Consider the following 19,088-nt stretch of genomic DNA (forward strand, 5'->3'; position numbering starts at 1 on the left):
GGGATGGGGAAGCCTGGTGGGCTGCCGTCTCTGGGGTCGCACAGAGTCGGACAAGGCTGAAGTGACTTAGCAGCAGCAGCAGCAGCTGAGAAGGCAGCTGTTGACCTGAAGAGGATGGGTGGAGCTTTTCCTCATCATCCAGCAGCCTTGTTCCAACTGCGTGGGGAGAGTGGATTGTCCTGGGTGCTTCTGTGACGTGCCCGCCTGGCACTTGTTCTGTGGTGCCCGCTGTGAGGGGCACAGGATGGGAACCTGACAGCTGTCTCCCTTCACCCCACTTCCCTGCCAGGCCATGAGCAGGCAGTTCTTGGCAGGGCTTGTGATGACTCTGCAGGTTTGAGCAGCCCAACACGAGACCATGTTCTCTTCCATTTTCCCAGCTCCAAGCAGCTCTACTGATGATTGCAAATTTCCATATGGGGTTGTGTGTCTGCTTATTATGTCATTCTGGATGGAGATGTGACCCATACTGAGCATGACATGCAGGAATAATTACTATTATCATCATTATTTTTAACATCAATTGTTCACCATTGAGAGCAGTGGGCGTTGTCAGAGAACAGAATTAGACTTTTTTTTATTTTTTCCCCTTTCCCCAGTCAGCTCTCAGTTTAAATTAAACAGAGATGGTTCATCAACAAGAGGTTAGGATGATGGTGGTGCTGGGGAGTGTTTGGTGAACAAAAAAATAATTCAATTTTTTCTGTTCTTTTTTGGGGGCAGATATTAACCCTTGTAGTTCTCCCTTATGATTTGGATGACTTTTGTCTTTTAATAAAAATCCACAATAATAATGATATGCAGAATTTGGACCTCTGGGGTCACATTTTTGTAGTTATTTCATAACTCTGGGGGAACCAAGATTCATTAAATTTGAATTCACATCTGCATGAGACAGGGGGAAATGCCTAAATGGCCTGGGGAGAGCCTGGGCTGATGGAGGGTTCGGAGACTTTGCTGCTCTGAAATCTTGTTTGCCTTTTTTCCCCTGAGCAAGTATCTGCCGTGATTTCTTTGTTGATGAAGATGTCTATGTCTCCCTCTGTAAACTTCTGCCCTTACCCTCCCCACCAGTTCCAGAGGAATCTTCCCAAATTAGCAGGTTCAAGCATGCCACCCCCTCTCTTGCATTCTTCACCCTTCCGCACTGGGCTGCCCACTCAGAGCTCAGAGTTTCTGGGCTTTTAGGCTTCTGCGCTTTTAGGCTTCTGCTTCCCTCCCCTCTCAAAAGCTCCATTTCCTCATCAGCCCACAAGCTCATTTTGCTTCCTTCTGCTTGGGCCCTTTGTCCCGTCGCTTCCCTGGCCTGCAATCACATCCCTTCCCCTCCACTCATCCACTGCCGCCCCGGGTCCTGGCTGGCCCCTCTGGGGGCCTTTCCTGGTGCCTCACTGTTCTCAGCCTCCTGTGAACCCCTGTGGTACTTACGGTGGGTGATGGGTATGTTGTGCCCAAATTCTTCTGTTGAAGCCCTAAGCCCCAGGACCTCAGGATGTAATTGTATGTGAAGAGAAGGTCTTTGAAGGAGCGATTAAGTTAAATCGAATCCCGTCTGACTGGTGTCTTTATAAAAGAAGAGGAAATCTGGACGCAAAGAGAGAATCAAAGGGGCGTGTGCCCAGAAAGCAGAGCATATGAGGCCGCGGTGAGAAGCTGGCCTGGGCATGTCGTGGACAGAGGCCGCAGGAGACACCACCCTGCCCGCATCTCAGATTTCTGGCCTCCAGAATGACGAGACAGCAAAGCTTTGCTGTCCAGGCCATCCAGGCTGAGGCATTTTGTTGTGGCAGCTAGAGCAGACTAACAGGTGGTGGGAGCTTGTAATACAGTCCCCAAAGTTCTGTCTTCCCTTCCTTTTGTGAGGATGTGTGTTCTCACTGATGCCCATGATTGTGGGGCCTTCCCTGCCCTCCTGGGAGAAGTGGATGTGCTCACTGTTGGACCTGGCCATGTGATGCACTGGACCCAGGTGGAGAGGGGGCATGGTGCGTGCTGTGTCCAGCAGAAGCTCTGAGCCCCCGTGTGATCACCCCTCACCCTCCTCCTCACTAAGGGAGCCTTGTGTATGGGATGGTTGTGCTCCTTCACCTGGATTCTGGGATGTGAAGACATATGGAGCTGAGCCAAGGACATTCCCAGCAGTAGCAGGCATGTAATGTGGGTGAAAGTTTACTCTTGTGAGATTTGGGGATTGTTATTACAGCAAAACTAGCACTCCAGTATTCTTGCCTGGAGAATCCCAGGGACAGAGGAGCCTGGTGGGCTGCTGTCCATAGGGTCACACAGAGCTGGACACGACTGAAGCGACTTAGCGTGCACGCATGCATTGGAGAAGGAAATGGCAACCCACTCCAGTGTCTTGCCTGGAGAATCCCAGGGACAGAGGAGCCTGGTGGGCTGCCGTCTATGGGGTCGCACTGAGTCGGACACGACTGAAGCGACTTAGCAGCAGCAGCACATCATTTATACTACAGTTTACTCTCTAATAACAAGGAGTTGCTGTTACCTGTGCTGTGTCTTCTTTTTCTGGGAAGGCTTCCTGAACGCCCAAGCCTCCCATATGTGCGCTGCTATATCGCCATGCAATCACTCATCTTCACTGAGCTCATGAATACCGTCAATATTGAGTGAGCATCTACTTTTCACTAGACACTGACCTAGTGTATTGAATCATGCTCTCTCTCTCTTTTTAAGTGAATGGTTCCTTTGTTCATATATATATATATAGATTGTGTGGCATGCAGGACCTTAGTTCCCTGACCAGGAATTGAACCTGCGCCCCTTGCAGCGGAAGTGTGAAGTCTTAACTACTGAACCCCTAGGAAAGTCCCTCGAATCACTCTCCTAACTCTCTTGTCTTCTCTACTAGCCCATGAGCTGCTTTGGGTCAAGCAACTTGTCCTTATTCATCAAGGTATCCCAGTGTCTAGTGTGGTGTGCAGCATAGCATTACTCAATAAATATTTGTTAAATAAATAATGACTCGGCATGTGCCTGCACAATTGGATTATAAAATTTTTCAAGGTTGGTGCTTGCTTTCTCCATCTTCTGTACTCTTTCCCAAAATCTGCTACAGCGCTGAGCATGGAGCATTAGAGCCTAACTCACCTATTGGAACCGAGTCGTAGCTGTCACTTCTTTGGGATCCTGACTTTGCTTATAGAATGGGAGTGTTTTTGATACCCATAGAGAGGCGTAATGATGCATGTGAAGGCACCACCATTCGTATCTTCTCTGTTTTTACAGTTGTCATCTGTCAGTGCTCACAGTACTCGAGACAACATAAATGTGTGTTCTCTTGGAATGAAACTTTTGTGATTCTGGGGAGGGAGGGACCACGTGGTCCGAGAGGATCAGAGGCCCAAACCTTCAGATTGCCGAGTGTGGATTTCGCTAGCCCTCTCTCTCAGTGGGTTAGCAGCAGCTGGTCATTGAATTCCAAGGAATCCTGGGAGCAGAAACCAACTTTTCAAATCAGGAAGTATGTCTGAAGGGAAGAGGAAGGCTAGTGACCACTTCCATTGAGCAAAGTGTATATTTAGTTTGAAGCTCAGCAACCAGACGGGTTTCTTCCTTCTCATCGCCATCCCTCACCAGCCTCCCCCAACACTCCCCTGTACCTGACCAAAAGACGCAGGGCAGCTGCTATGGGACAGTGCAGAGGAAAGAAGCCTGAACCTGTCTGGACACTTGAGTCTGAGTTTTACGGGTTTGAGTTTGACTGTTACCGCTTTATTAAATGAGCTGGACCTGGTGGGGTGCCAGGAGGAAGATGCTCTATTCCAAGCAGCTTGGAATTCCATGTAGCTTTTTTCTGTCTACTTTTGAGAACTTCTGTCTTGGAGAGCTTCTCCAGGCACAGCATAGAGACCCAGTCAATGTAATATCAAAACCCTAAACTCTCATCTGAGAGTTGAGGATGAGATGGTCAGGTGGCGTCACCAACTCGATGAACATGAGTGTGAACAAACTCCAGGAGATGGTGAAGGGCAGGGAAGCCTGGAGTGCTGCCGGACATGAGGTCGCAAAGAGTCGGACACGATTGGGCAACTGAACAACAGCAAGCTCTCGTCCAGTTTAAACATTTTCCTCCCTCAGCCAGGGCCTCTCTCACCTGACGAAACCTGAAGTGTGGGGGCAGGAGGCGGTCAGCTTCTTCCTCTGCCCTCTGCTCCCTTGCTTGTTTGCCATCCTGGCCCTTGCTGGGTGGCAAGGAGGAGAGGTTGTATGGTGGCTGTTAGATGCTGGTGTCTTCTGATCCTGTCAGGCTCCCAATGCAGGTTTTTTTTCCCTCTCATAAGGTGTGGGTAGCCAGCCTCCAAGATGGTCTCCAATGACCCCTATGTCCTCACAGGACACGGCTGTGTAGCACCTCCTCCTTCCCGCCCTCGTACCCTGGTTGGTTTCTGTGACTGACAGAATATGGCAGGAGTGATGGTGTTTTAAGGCTGGGTTATAAAAAACACTGTGGCTTCTGTTTCGCTATTTCATTAACTCTGGGAGAAGTGAGCGGTCATGTTGGGAAGCCACCTGTGCGAACGTCCGTTTACTGAGGAACTTGGGCTTTCAGTCATCAGCCACTGAGGAACTGGGGCCTCTTCCCAACAGCCTCCTGAGTGAGTTAGAAGTGGGTGCTCCTGCCTCATCAAGCACCAGATGAGACTGCAGCCCAGCCGATGTCGGAACCCCGACCTCGTGAGAGACTCTGAGCCAGAGCCATCCAGTTAAGCTTCTCCCAGTGTCCTGACCCTCAGGAACAGGGTCAGACAAGACAGCTTGTTGTCTGAAGCCGCTACATTTCTGCTGTTCTTTGAGTCCTTTCTCCCTCAGGCACCAGCCCTGTGGGTTCGGGTGAGGAGGTGCTCTGTTGGGGTCCTTTTGCAGCTCCAGAGGAACCTCTCTCCTGAGGACCTGGTCTGATGTTTCTCTTCAGGAGCATTAGGGCATGCGTGCCTCCCTGCCCCGCCAAACCCTAGAACAGCAGGCTGTCTTCAGCGGGTGCTGTTTGCACCATCTCCACCACCTTGGGCTTCCCTGGTGGCTCAGATGATCAAGCGTCTGCTTACAATGTGGGAGACCCAGGTTCAATCCCTGGGTCGGGGAGATCCCCTGGAGAAGGAAATGGCAACCCACTCCAGTATTCTTGCCTGGAAAATTCCATGGATGGAGGAGCCCGGTGGGTTCCAGTCCATGGGGTTGCAAAGAGTTGGACACAACTGAGTGACTTCACCACCACCTCAGTCCTTCAGACTTTGTAAGATTCCAGTTATATTTCAGTCTCTATGTCTCCCAAGCTACAGGAAACACATCTCAAGTTATTTTTTAAAGGTTCTGCCTTTCCCAGATGGAAAACCCCACGCCTTTACCCTAAGTGTGTGCGTGCATGAACTGTGTGATCCACGCACGTCGCTTTCTAGACTCTCTATGTGAAGAAGTCACATGCCCAGTGCATTCTTCAGTGCTGGGCTGTAGTAGAACTTGTTTTTGTTCAGTCTCTCTGTATGTCTTGCCTGGATGGTCTAACACCTTGTTCTGGAATATGGGAGCACACAGCCTATATTAAAACTCCAGCTTGTTTCAATCAGGAAATGTCTGGGTTTCAGGTCTGGCACTATCTAGCTTTGTGATATTAGGAAAGTCATTTAACCTCTCTGAGCCACAGTTAAGGGTGTGTGTACACGTACATGTGGAATCTCTTACAGCCAGAAAATTCTTTTCTGTTATTCTTTCCCTGAGTCTTTACTCTGCTTACAAAGGGGAACTTATATCTCCTGAGTTATCGCATTTCGCTTTGGGATCTTGTGCAGGCTAAATAATGGCCCCCCAAAGATGTCCATATTCTAGTCCTCAGTTCAGTTCAGTTGTTCAGTCATGTCCAACTCTTTGCGACCCCATGAACCGCAGCACGTCAGGCCTCCCTGTCCATCATCAGCTCCTGGAGTTCACCCAAACTCATGTCCATTGAGTCGGTGATGCCATCCAACCATCTCATCCTCTGTCATCCCCTTCTCCTCCTGCCCTCAATCTTTCCCAGCATCAGGGTCTTTTCAAATGAGTCGGCTCTTCGCATCAGGTGGCCAAAGTATTGGAGTTTCAGCTTGAACACCAGTCCTTCCAATGAACACCCAGGACTGATCTCCTTTGGTATGGACTGGTTGGATCTCCTTGCTGTCCAAGGGACTCTCAAGAGTCTTCTCCAACACCGCAGTCCAAAAGCATCAATTCTTTGGCGCTCAGCTTTCTTTATAGTCCTGATATCTATAGTTCTAGTCCTAGGCCTCATGAATATGTTACTTTGGCATAAAAAAGCTTTACAGATGTGATTGATTTGTGATTGTGAGATGGGGAGCATCACTTGGATTCTCCAGGTGAGCCCAACGTCATTGTCAAGGTCCTTCCAAGAGGGAGGCTGGAAGCTGAGAAGCAGATATTGAGTTGATGTGATGAGGGAAGCAGAGGTCAGAGTGATGTGAGGAGCGGGCCATGAACAAAGAAATGCGGGAGGCATCTAGACACTGGAAAATGCAAGGAAACTAATGTCCCCTGAAGCTTCTAGAAGGAATACAGCCTTGATTTTAAAGTCCGACTTTCAAAACTATAAGCTAAGAAATGTGTGTTTTTAAAGCCTCTAAGTGAAAGTGAAAGTGAGTTTGTAGTAATTTGTTACTGGTGGAAGTGAAAGTCACTCAGTTGGGTCTTGTCTGCTCTTAGATTCAATTGGAAGTACTGATGCTGAAGCTGAAGCTCCAATACTTCAGCCACCTGATGTGAAGAGCTGACTCATTGGAAAAGACCCTGATGCTGGGAAAGGTTGAAGGCAAAAGGAGAAGAGAGTGGCAGAGGATGAGATGGTTAGATAGAGTCACTGACTCAATGGACATGAACTTGAGCAAACTCTGGGAGATAGTGCAGGACAGAGGAGCCTGGCATGCTGCAGTCTGTGGGGTCAAAAGAGTCGAACATGACTTAGCAATTGAACAAGAACAACAGAGCTTAATCATTGTTTCAAAATTCTGTTCACCATTTATATTTTTTCTTTTAATGAACTCCCTCTCATGGCCTTTGTTCATTTTTAATATGTTGCTTAAACTTTTGTTACTGATTTGAATGATATTTGTATATTAAATTACCCTTTGTTCATCAGATGTTGCAAATATTTTTACAGTTTTTGATTTGTCCTCTAACTTTGCTTAATGGCTTTTTGTTTTGCCACAGTGATTAAAAAAAAAAAATCTGGTCAAGTTTATTGTACTTTTATGGTCTCTGAGCTCATGATTTTTAAAATGTAGATGAGGCTTCTATATCAGTAGGTTGGGGAAATTCCACAAAACCCCTCTAACAAGGACTGCACCCATGTTTTATGAAATTTGCCATGATATCCTTATGGACAAAGTAGAGAAATGAGAGTTGGATGGTGTATACATCAAAGTGCCTTTATAGTTTACTGAATGAATATACATGACGCGTGATGACTAATAGACCCGTGTCAGCCTAGATTCCCTTGGCCTTGATGAAGACATAATTCTCATATTTCAGACAGAAGAAAGGTCAAGATGGGATATTTAATTTCCTGGATAACAAAAATAAAGATCCAAGAAGATCTTGACAGGCAAGAACAATGAGTTTAAAACCAACACAACAAATGTAAAAGAGATAAATCAAAGATTAGTATTTTTCTAAAAGTTCAAGTCTACAGTGACAGGTGGGAAAGGCCGAGATACTAGGTACTCATGTAAATAACATCACAACAGTGACACAGCTCAGTGTGAGTTAATGGTGTACTAGGAATACCAAGTGAGGATGGTCTTAGGGTCTTTCTGGACTATGCTTTGTATTTCACCAGTTTCTATATTCACTCATTTGTGTGTGTGTGTGTGTTTGTTCTACGAAATTTTATCACATGTATAGCTGCACGTATTCGGGACAGTTTTTAATTAGTATGTGGAGTAAGACTAGATTTATCTCTAGAAAAAGTTTGTTCCTCTGTTTCAGACAAATCAAGCTCAGGATTTTAAACGAGTGGCATACCCCAGATAAAAGCATGCATGAGGTGAGCTTGCATGAAGTACTCTAATTGTACCTTAATCATGCTATATTTGCATTCCTGAGGCTATATTTAAGCTGTAAGTTGACACATTATAGAACTGAAGGGAAATGAGACATTTGCTTATTCCGTCACTCAGTTGTGTTTGACTCTTTGTAACCCCATGGACTGCAGCACACCAGGTTTCCCTGCGCTTCACCACCTCCTGGAGCTTGTTCAACCACATTTCCATTGAGTCGGTGATGCCATCCAACCATCTCCTCCTCTGTCATCCCCTTCTCCTGCCTTCAACCTTTCCCAGCATCAGAGTCTTTTCCAGTGAGTCAGCTCGTTGTATTAGGGGGCCAAAGTACTGGAGGTTTAGCTTCAGCTTCAGCATCAGTCCTTCTAGTGAATGAATATTAAGGGTTGATTTCCTTTAGAATGGACTGGTTTGATCTCCTTGCAGTCCAAGGGACTCTCAAGAGTCTTCTCCAACACCACGGTTCGAAAGCATCAGTTTTTCATCACTCATCCTTCCTTACGGTCCTACTCTCACATCCATACGTGACTACTGGAAAAACCATAGCTTTGGCTATACAGAACTTTGTCAGCAAAGGTCCATATAAATGAGATGTTAAGCAATGATTTTCAAAGGCCCTTTGAAAACCTGCCATACAATAAAGAGGTTAAGCTTATTCCATGCCAGTACAGAGGCTGTTAAGAGAGATTGGAGACAGAGACAAGAAACTGCCTCCTTGAGACTTTGACTCAAGAAAATTTTTTCCAGCAAGGAGAGTTGGAAAACAATGCACTTTGGTTGCTATGAGACAAGTAGCTGTTATTCAAACAGGCAGAGTGACCGCATTTCAAGAGTGGGGATTCTTAAAGTTTGGATTGAAAGACAACTAAAGCTCTTCGCATTTTGGCGACCTGATGCTAAGAACTGACTCATTGGAGAAGACCCTGATGCTGGGAAAGGTTGAAGGCAGGAGGAAAAGGAGACGACGGAGGATGAGATGGTTGGATGGCATCACTGACTCGATGGACATGAGTTTGAGCAAACTCCGGGAGTTGGTGAAGGACAGGGAAGCCTGGCGTGCTGCAGTCCACGGGGTCACAAAGAGTTCGACATGACTGAGTGATTGAATTGAACTGAAAGTTCTTCTCAACTCAGGCTCTGAGATTCTATATTATTTTCTAGAGTATATTATATTCTGGAATATTCTAGGATTCTAGACCATATTCTATATACTTTTTTAGGATGAGGAAAGGGAGAGAGGAGAGGTGGAAGGAAGTGCTGGTGCTCCTAGGCTGCTCATGTAATACAGAAATAACCAAAAGCCCTATGAAGGCATATCAGCTCTGTAAAGAGCATGATTGTATTCAGCAATGGTGCCTACTAATTATGAAGACATAGAGGTCTATAGATATTTTTGTTACTCTTTTGGAGAAGGAAATGACAACCCACTCCAGTATTCTTGCCTGGAGAATCCCATGGATGGAGGAGCCTGGAGGACTATAGTCCATGGGATTGTAAAGAGTGGGACACGACTGAACAATTAACACTGTTACTCTTTATCCTTCTCTCCTTTGCCTTTCTCTTTCCTTTCTAAACTGATATGTTTTACTTTAATGAATGCTGTATCTAGTAGGTTCCAAACTATTCTGACTGTTTTATTTCTAATCTAACTTGAATAGACCTAGGTTATTGGCTGGTGAGTTTATATTTTTTAAGACACACATGTTTATAGATGGTAAAGATCCAAGGGGCCTGGGAGGTACCAAGAAGTGGCTGCTGTCATTTTCTGAGGCCTGGTATGATTAGGATCCCATGTCAGAGTGAAAGACTGTCCCATGGGGCTATAAAGGAGAATGTCTCCTTTAAAACCATCTTCAGGGAGAGAAATGTTATCAAGCATATCTATACCTGATGGGGTTCCACCCAATTTAATAAGATGTGGCACTCAAACACAGGGACTTAAACAAATTGGAGATTTATTTTTCACATGAGGAGTTGAGAGGTAGTGATTGCCAGCTTTAGTTTCTGTGGATCTATCATGTTAGGGCTCTGTGTCTCCAATTTGCCTACCTTTTCCCTCGTGGTCACAAGAGGGCTGCTGCAGCTCCATTCAGCATATCTGCATTTAAGGGAGGAAGAAGGGAGAAGAGACAAGCGGGATGGAAGAAAGGGAAACTGAAAGGGTTGGCGCAAGCTTTTCAGGAAATTCAAATGTCTTCCCAGATCTTACAGGCCAGAATTTTCTCTCTTACCCACAATTTGGGATCACACAATTTGACTGAGCCAATTGTATAATTCTTTAATAATAAGATGAGAGGAACCAAGAGAGGGGGAATAGAGGTTCTTCTCCAATGTACAGATGGTTCAAGGGTATTAACCTGTGAAATGGACTATGAATGTCAGAGATTTCGTTCCACAATTATCCGCAGAGTCCTCCTTATATACTCATTTATGCCTGGGATTAAGAGAAAGAAGTTGCCGCATGAGAATTCTGGTAACTCTCCACTGAACTGAAATAATCTACAGTATAGTGTAGGAAATTGGTCATAAAAACTCTTCTTGCAAGTTTGCTACAGCCATTCCCTGGAAAATGATCAATTTAGAGCAATTTCTTCATAGTCCCTCTGCTTTTTATTGTAAACATGATGAGATGATGTTCTGGGTTGCTGCACTGGAGCCCAAGTATGTTTCAGGAGATTGTCCTTCTCCATTTGAGAGTCATATTTCAGTAATTGAGACCAGAGCTTGACTCTTTGGGTCCACAATGTGGCTAAATTAAATTAGGGATTTCGTGGAAAGAACAATAAAAGCCCAAATTCTGTTACTATGCTATTTTCTTAATATGTCTGAGCATGCAGATCTTTTAAGTGGTAATATAAAACAGGCACTGCATTCTTGGACTCTAAGTGCTGGTTTTAAAAATGTGTTTGGCAACATAACTCTGATTGTTTAAAAGGACTTTGAACATCTGATGAGCAAGGTTTGAATTAGCCCCTTTTTACAAATGAGGCAAACTAAAGGTCAGGAGAGTTGAGGTTCTTGCCTGAAGTTTCTTGAATAGAAATGAGATTCAAAGCGTGTCTTGTCAGAACCATGGACCTTCCTCTTCATTAGGAGGATACCCTATGCTACTGCTAAACTCCACAAAGTGAGGAGCTAGGCTGTGTGTAGGTAAAGAAATGAGGCCCTGATTGAAATATTGTTCTGGAGGCCCGAGGTCATGGTGGTTTGATACTGGTGTTCTGCCCTTATGACTTAGAATACATGAGTGACCTAGTGATTTAGGCAAGAGTCTGTGAGGTCAGTCTTCCTGTGGGTGTGGGTGCTGCCTGTCTCTTATTGCATTCCAACATGAAGGAAACACCTGCCTCACATGTCTGTCCTCATTCATTTTTCCAGTGGTCATGTGTGGATGTGAGAGTTGGACTAAAAGGAAAGCTGAGCGCCGAAGAACGAACTGTGGTGTTGGAGAAGACTCTTGAGAGTCCCTTGGACTGCAAGGAGATCCAATCAGTTCATCCTAAAGATCAGTCCTGAGTGTTCATTGGAAGGACTGATGCTGAAGCTGAAACTCCAAGACTTTGGCCACCTCGTGCGAAGAGGTGACTCATTGGAAAAGACCCTGAAGCTGGGACGGATTGGGGGCAGGAGGAGAAGGGGACAACAGGGGATGAGATGGTTGGATGGCATCATTGATGCAATGGACATGAGTTTGGGTAAACTCCAGCAGTTGGTGATGGACAGGGAGGCCTGGCGTGCTGCAGGCCATGGGGTCACAAAGAGTCGGACACGACTGAGCAACTGAACTGAACTGAACTGATGTCCACCTTGACAAGCCCTTGTTCTGTGTCGCCATTACACACCCTGCCACTAGGGGCACCCCAACCTGGCTGATCTGGCCTCCCAAAGCGGGGAGGGGTGGGGGCGGGTACAGATCCTTGCTCCCCCTTAGCTCCTCAGACCTAAGAAGAGACTGAACATTTCTAGGCAATCTTGCACGAATGTAGAAGAGGGATGGAAAAAATGGACACGCATAGAAGGAGAGATGCCTTCAGCAGGAATACTTCTGCCCGCAGATGGGCGTGGCTGGCACAGGCTCATTTTCCTTCATTTCCGTTCTGCCTAAGGGACCCTGTCTAGGGCCCCTACTCCAAAGCTCATCTTTGGAAGTTTCTCCTTGCCCACCTCCCTTGTGGGTGCCTGTCCCTTCCGCTGTGGAGGTTCTGCAGGTGGGGTGCAGGAATGAGGGCCAGGGCAAGTGTGCATGTATTTAAGTCACAATCAAAGGCTTTTCTTCATGGACGGCAAAAGCTGGTTTTCCCATATTTTTAAAATGCCATGACTTTGGGCAGATAATACTAGTTTTGTTAAAATACGAACAAAGTGCACAGAAAGGATTTTATTTACACTCTTGTTTTCATCTACAACTCCCTAGTGTCACATTTGACACTGCTCAAAGCATGCTATTATATGTTATACACACACACACACACCTATATAACACATAAACGATATAACACGTAAGTTGTTGTTTAGCCACTAAGTCGTGTTTAACCCTTTTGCAACCCAACGGACTGTAGCCCATCATGCTCCTCTGTTCATGGGATTTCCCAGGCAAGAATACTGGAGTAGGTTGCCATTTCCTTCTCCAAGGGATCTTCCCAACGGGGGGATAGAACCTCTGTCTCTTGCATTGGCAGGCAAATCTTTACCACTGAACCATCAGGGAAGCCAACATATGCTTGCATATATATCCACACACATGCGGACATGTATTTTATGCATATACATGTGTCTCTGTGTTTGGGAGGTAGTTGTTTAGAATACCGGAGTAATGGACTGAGCATACCTTCATCCCTTTGCTTTCCATTTAAGCAATTTAGCTTATAATAACAGGTATTACCATGAATCATAAAAACAAACAAATTTTTGGCCACAGTAATTCCTCCTTGGGAAATGATACCAAGGAATTTGTTTCAAAGAAAAAGAAAGTAAAAATATATATTGCTGTGCTTTTGTAACATACGGGTCACCCCTCCACCTGCTAACAGTATATAAGTCTTTTTCACATCTGTTATCTTGTTTCCTCTTTGCAATAACCCTCCAGGACAGATGGCTTTATTTTTCCTCTCTATTTTAGAAATGAGGGAACAAGCTTAGAGAGATGGTATGGTTTCTTTAAGGTTGTACAGTGAGAATGAGAGGTGGAGCTGGGAAAGTTTTTGCTTAGGGTGGAAAGTAGGAAAGCTAACCCAGAAAGACAGTACACTAGTCCAAAAGAGCCACAGTAAATGCGTGGATGTGTGTGTGCTTTGGAAGAGCAGATGGGAAATCCAGGTCTTTAGCTCCAATTCAGTGTCTCCTTTACCACACCATCACCATTCCCCAGCGGAGGGACTTTTTATTAAGCTGTGGCTTGCCGATTTGATGCACATCATGGAGGCTTCATTCACTATAAGTACAGAGACCATGAAACAGGGTAGAAAGTGTTCATGGCATAATTTGTTACAAAAGGGAAAGCTATATCCATAGTATAATTATAGATGTGTAATACATACTGGGGGCTTCCCTGGTGGCTCAGATGGTGAAGAATCCGTCCTGCAACCCAGGAAACCTGAGTTGGATCCCTGGGTTGGGAAGATCCCCTGGAAAAGGGATTGGGTACCTACTCTGATATTCTTGCCTGGAGAAGTCCATGGATGGAGGAGCCTGCCTGACTACAGTCCATGAGGTGGCAAAGAGTAGGACAAAGAGTAATACATTCATATACATATATTACACATTTATACAAGGATTTAAAAAATGGGGAAGGGAATATGGAAAGACAAAAACATGCCATTAAAGAGATCATAATTAAATCTTTATACTATTTTGTCCTTAGTATAGATAGAATTCAATTCTAATATTTAAAAATCCAATTACTAATAAAAACAAGCATTTATTGAGTGTGAGGACTGTACAAGATGCCGTTCCATACCTAATTCCAGGCAATCACAACTCTATGGGGTAAATATTATTAGAATTTCCACTTTGTAGATGAGAACCTTATGTTTCAGGATGATTGAATAATTGTTCCCGAGTTACAAAGCTAAAAATCAAGACAAGAGCACTTGGGTTTATGCTCTGTGTCCTCCAGCCCCAAATACCAACAGTGCTTTGGTGTCTGTCCTGTAAAGGGTACAGTCAGTCATTAAACTGGCCAATTCATCTTACTTGTTGCTGTGTCTACGCAGACTCTTTTTTCTTGTCTCAATGTGAAAGAACTTTAGTTGATTGACAGGGGCTAGCCATTCGCAGACTGTCTAATTAGAACTCTCTGTGGGCCGTGTCTACTGAAGGCTATGGTTTTTCCAGTAGTCATGTATGGATGTGAGAGCTGGACCATAAACAAAGCTGAGAGCCAAAGAATTGATGCTTTTGAACTGTGGTGCTGGAGAAGACTCTTGAGAGTCCCTTGGACTACAAGGAGATCCAACCAGTCCATCCTAAAGGAAATGGCAGATGACATCACCCTTATGCCAGAAAGTGAAGAGGAACTAAAAAGCCTTTTGATGAAAGTGAAAGAGGAGAGTGAAAAAGTTGGTTTAAAGCTCAATATTCAGAAAATGAAGATCATGGCATCTGGTCCCATCACTTCATGGGAAATAGACGGGGAAACAGTGGAAACAGTGTCAGACTTTATTTTTCTGGGCTCCCAAATCACTGCAGGTGGTGACTGCAGCCATGAAATTAAAAGACGCTTACTCCTTGGAAGGAAAGTTATGACCAACCTAGATAGCATATTCAAAAGCAGAGACATTACTTTGCCAACAAAGTTCCGTCTAGTCAAGGCTACGGTTTTTCCAGTGGTCATGTATGGATGTGAGAGTTGGACTGTGAAGAAAGGTGAGCGCCGAAGTATTGATGCTTTTGAACTGTGGTGTTGGAGAACACTCTTGAGAGTCCCTTGGACTGCAAGAAGATCCAACCAGTCCATTCTAAAGGAGATCAGTCGTGGGTGTTCTTTGGAAGGAATGATGCTGAAACTGAAAGTCCAGTACTTTGGCCACCTCATGTGAAGAGTTGACTCATTGGAAAAGACTCTGATGCTGGGAGGGATTGGGGGCAGGAGGAGAAGGGAACAACAGAGGATGAGACAGCTGGATGGCATCACTGACTCGATGGATGTGAGTTTGAGTGAACTCCGGGAGTTGGCGATGGACAGGGAGGCCTGGCGTGCTGCAATTCATGGGGTTGCAAAGAGTTGGACACTACTGAGCGACTGAACTGGACTGAACTGAAAGGAAATCAGTCCTGAATATTCATTGGAAGGACCGATGCTGAAGCTGAAACTCCAATACTTTGGCCACGTGATGCGAAGAGCTATTCATTTGAAAAGACCCTGATGCAGGGATAGATTGAAGGTGGGAGGAGAAGGGGATGACAGAGTATGAGATGGTTGGATGGCATCACCAACTCAATGGGCATGAGTTTGAGTAAACTCTGGGAGTTGGTGATGGACAGAGAGGCCTGGCATGCTGCAGTCCAAGGGGTGGCACGACTGAGCAACTGAACTGTACCTGTCACTGTGGGCCATGCACACATACTAGATGAAATGCATTGAGGAATATAGATTTACAGCCTCCTTTGCAAGACAAGGGTCCAGAATAGCAGAGGTTGCTGTGAGCGGCGATTCTGAGTGTCTGGGTGCACTGCCAACAGAAGCTCCTCCATAGATTTATTGGTAGCCCTGACCAGAACTTTAGCTTATGTGGTAGGGGTGTTTGATAGTCCTTGGGATGCAGAAAGGGTGGGGAAGGAAGCTATATTTCCCATCCCAAGAAACAGTGCAAGCCCCAGACTTTTTCCTAAACCTCCAGGAAGAAAGCCAGTATCTTACTACCTTCGGTCTGAATTAGTAGGATAAATACGTCAGTTCTCAATTGTATTTTGTCCAAGCATTAACTCTTTGCTATGGAGAAAAGTCATCTTCTCTCCCTGAGTTTTTTGGCTCTAATTAGGCCAGGATTTTCTTTCCAAGAAGTGAGTAATGAGCCCATGGTAGAAACACCCTTTCTCAGTGCAGATTGCTCTTTGTAAGATTCTCTGAAGGCTTTGGAGAATAGAACACAGAGCTACTCCTCCCATAGTTCCCATCTAAAAGCTGATCTCCCCAGGTCTCTCTCTTTCATAGCATGGAGGTCTCAATCTGTAGGCTTCAGACACCTTTCTCCTTACCTTTCTCATTTCTTCTTTCAAAGCCCATGAACTTTCAGTTCAGTCAGTCGCTCAGTCATGTCCGACTCTTTGCGACCCCATGAACCACAGGACGCCAGGCCTCCCTGTCCATCACCAACTCCTACAGTCCACCCAAAATCATGTCCATTAAGTCAGTGATGCCATCCAACCATCTCATCCTTTGTCATCCCCATCTCCTCCTGCCCTCAATCTTTCCCAGCATCAGGGTCTTTTTTAATAAGTCAGCTCTTCGTATCAGGTGGCCAAAGTATTGGAGTTTCAGCTTCAACATCAGTCCTTCCAATGAACACCAGGACTGATCTCTTTTAGGATGGACTGGTTGGATCTCCTTGCAGTCCAAGGGACTGTCAAGAGTCTTCTCCAACACCACAATTCAAAAGCATCAATTCTTCGGCGCTCAGCTTTATAGTCAAACTCTCACATCCATACAGGTGAAGGTGAAGTCGCTCAGTCGTGTCCGACTCTTTGCAACCCCATGGACTGTAACCAACTAGGCTCCTCCGTCCATGGGATTCTCCAGGCAAGAATACTGGAGTGGGTTGCCATTTCCTTCTCCAGGGGATCTTCCCGACCCAGGGATCGAACCCATGTCTCTTATGTCTCCCGCATTGGAGGCAGACACTTTAACCTCTGAGCCACCAGGGAAGCCCCACATCCATACATGACTACTGGAAAAACCATAGCCTTGACTAGTTGGAACTTTGATGGCAAAGTAATGTCTCTGCTCTTTAATATGCTGTCTATGTCGCTCATAACTTTCCTTCCAAGGAGTAAGGGTCTTTTCATTTCATGGCTGTAATCACCATCTGCACTATCAAGTGCTTTGTTTTAGGCCTTTTGGATGGGTGTTCTATCTTTCTTGGCTGAGTTTCCCTGTTTTCCAAAATAAACAAAATGGAATCACCCTTCTCTGTTGCCGTCCCCTTTTGTTTATCTCTCTGTTATTTTAAATCTTGCAATAAGTTCTTATTCTGGGACTCTGACCCTTTGATGGGAAGTTGGTCCAGTATTAATGTTCCTTAACACTGCATGGGCTTTCCAGGAGGCTCGGTGATAAAAAAGACTTATGGGTTTGATCCCTGGGCTGGGAAGATCCCCTGGAGTAGGAAATGGCAAACTGATCCAGTATTCTTGCCTGGAAGATTCCATGAGAGGAGAAGCCTGGTAGGCTACAAGCCCGAGGGGTTGCGAAGAGCTGGACATGACTGAGTGACTGAGCGTGTGCATGCACAGACACACACACACACACACACACACACACTATATATATATAGTAGCCCTCATATGCAAAACACATCACAAAGATGAGTCATCTCAACATCCATTAACCTGTGGGGACAATGAATAGTTGGCTAATGACAGGAAGGAGAAGGAAAATGATTTTTCTCTTTTAGTAAGTGTCATCAAGTTTCAAAGGATATTTCCTACCATGAGCTAGAATACAGGATACGGGAGAGAGAAGAGAGATTTTGAGTGGAAATTCCTTTGTCACCATCATGAAATTCTTCATCAAGGATGTTGGTGCAAGTTCTTTACATGATAAACTCTGTGGAACCAGCTTTGTTTCAGGACTTGAGTATGAACTTAATTCTAGTCCTAGTTTTCCTTCTGATGTAGAATTATAGAATGTTAGGGGATTCAGACCTTGGAGATACAGTCATTCAACAAATTGAATTGACAGATGCAGAAATTAAGGCAGAGAAAGGTCAGATCATTTCAAGGTCACACGAGGCAAGACTGGTTTGTTGCTTGGCCTGCCCTTGGCATCTCTGTTAGATAAGATGCCCAGTCACCCTGAAGGTCTTATGAGAGTGTATCAACTGATTATGTAACTGGCTAGTGCTGGGCTTAGATTTGGGGCTGTGCTCAAGCATCTGTCTGTGGTTCCTAAGTGAGGTGGAGTTTCCTTGCTACAGCCAGCACAGCTGGTGTGCGGAAGAAAGATAGAACCACCCTTGTGCAGAAAGGTTCTCTTAGTACATTTGGAGAAAATGGGATATAGAATACATCATTTATCTTCAAAGAAAGCCAACGAATATTTGATTTAAGTAAACACTCTATTACAGTGTTCACTGTAGCAAATTCTGTAATTATAAGTTTTATGGCAACTCCCATTACAAAATCATTTTCATCCCTCTCCTAGCTGTTTAAAAATACCATAAATTGGGTGGAACTTTTCGTGGTCGGACCCTGCCTGGTAGAGAATGGATGGCTTCTGGGAGCACAGGGAAGGAAAGAAAATCTCATTAGCTGCCTATAAGTTATTGTGGAATGGGAAAAAATGTGGGCATACTCCGTTTCCAGTTTGCAAAAGAGTTGAATGTTTCTCTTCTCTGTGTGGTGAAAAATGAAGTGGCAAGATTTTATTTTCAAAACTGTATAGAGTCACTAAGAAATGGGGGAAAAATGCTTTCCTGCGTCACTTCTAAGTATGCGTGGATGGAGCTGCTCCGGATTTCAGCATCCATCTGTCTCACTAATACTTACATTTTAACATTTTCCTTTGCTCTGTTTTGGTCATTGTGTCCTTGAATTCCTAGGTTCCCAGAGTTAGATAAAGGAGTTGAAACCCTCTCTTGGAGGAGAGAGTGTCGGCATGCATCCCAGTTTATGAACCGAGTCTCATGGGTTAAATGGATCAAACTGGTTTTGTACAAGACTGATACACTACCACATCCCAACAGGTGACAGACACATTTTGAGGATGCATAGGTTCAGAACAGGATTCTAAACACTTAACACATTATTGACCAGAGGATTTTTGCAGAAATTAATGTGTGTGGCATTAATATGTCTCTGGTCAAT

This window comes from Capra hircus, chromosome 24, assembly GCF_001704415.2.
Source record: "Capra hircus breed San Clemente chromosome 24, ASM170441v1, whole genome shotgun sequence".
In the NCBI taxonomy this organism is placed as follows: domain Eukaryota; kingdom Metazoa; phylum Chordata; class Mammalia; order Artiodactyla; family Bovidae; genus Capra; species Capra hircus.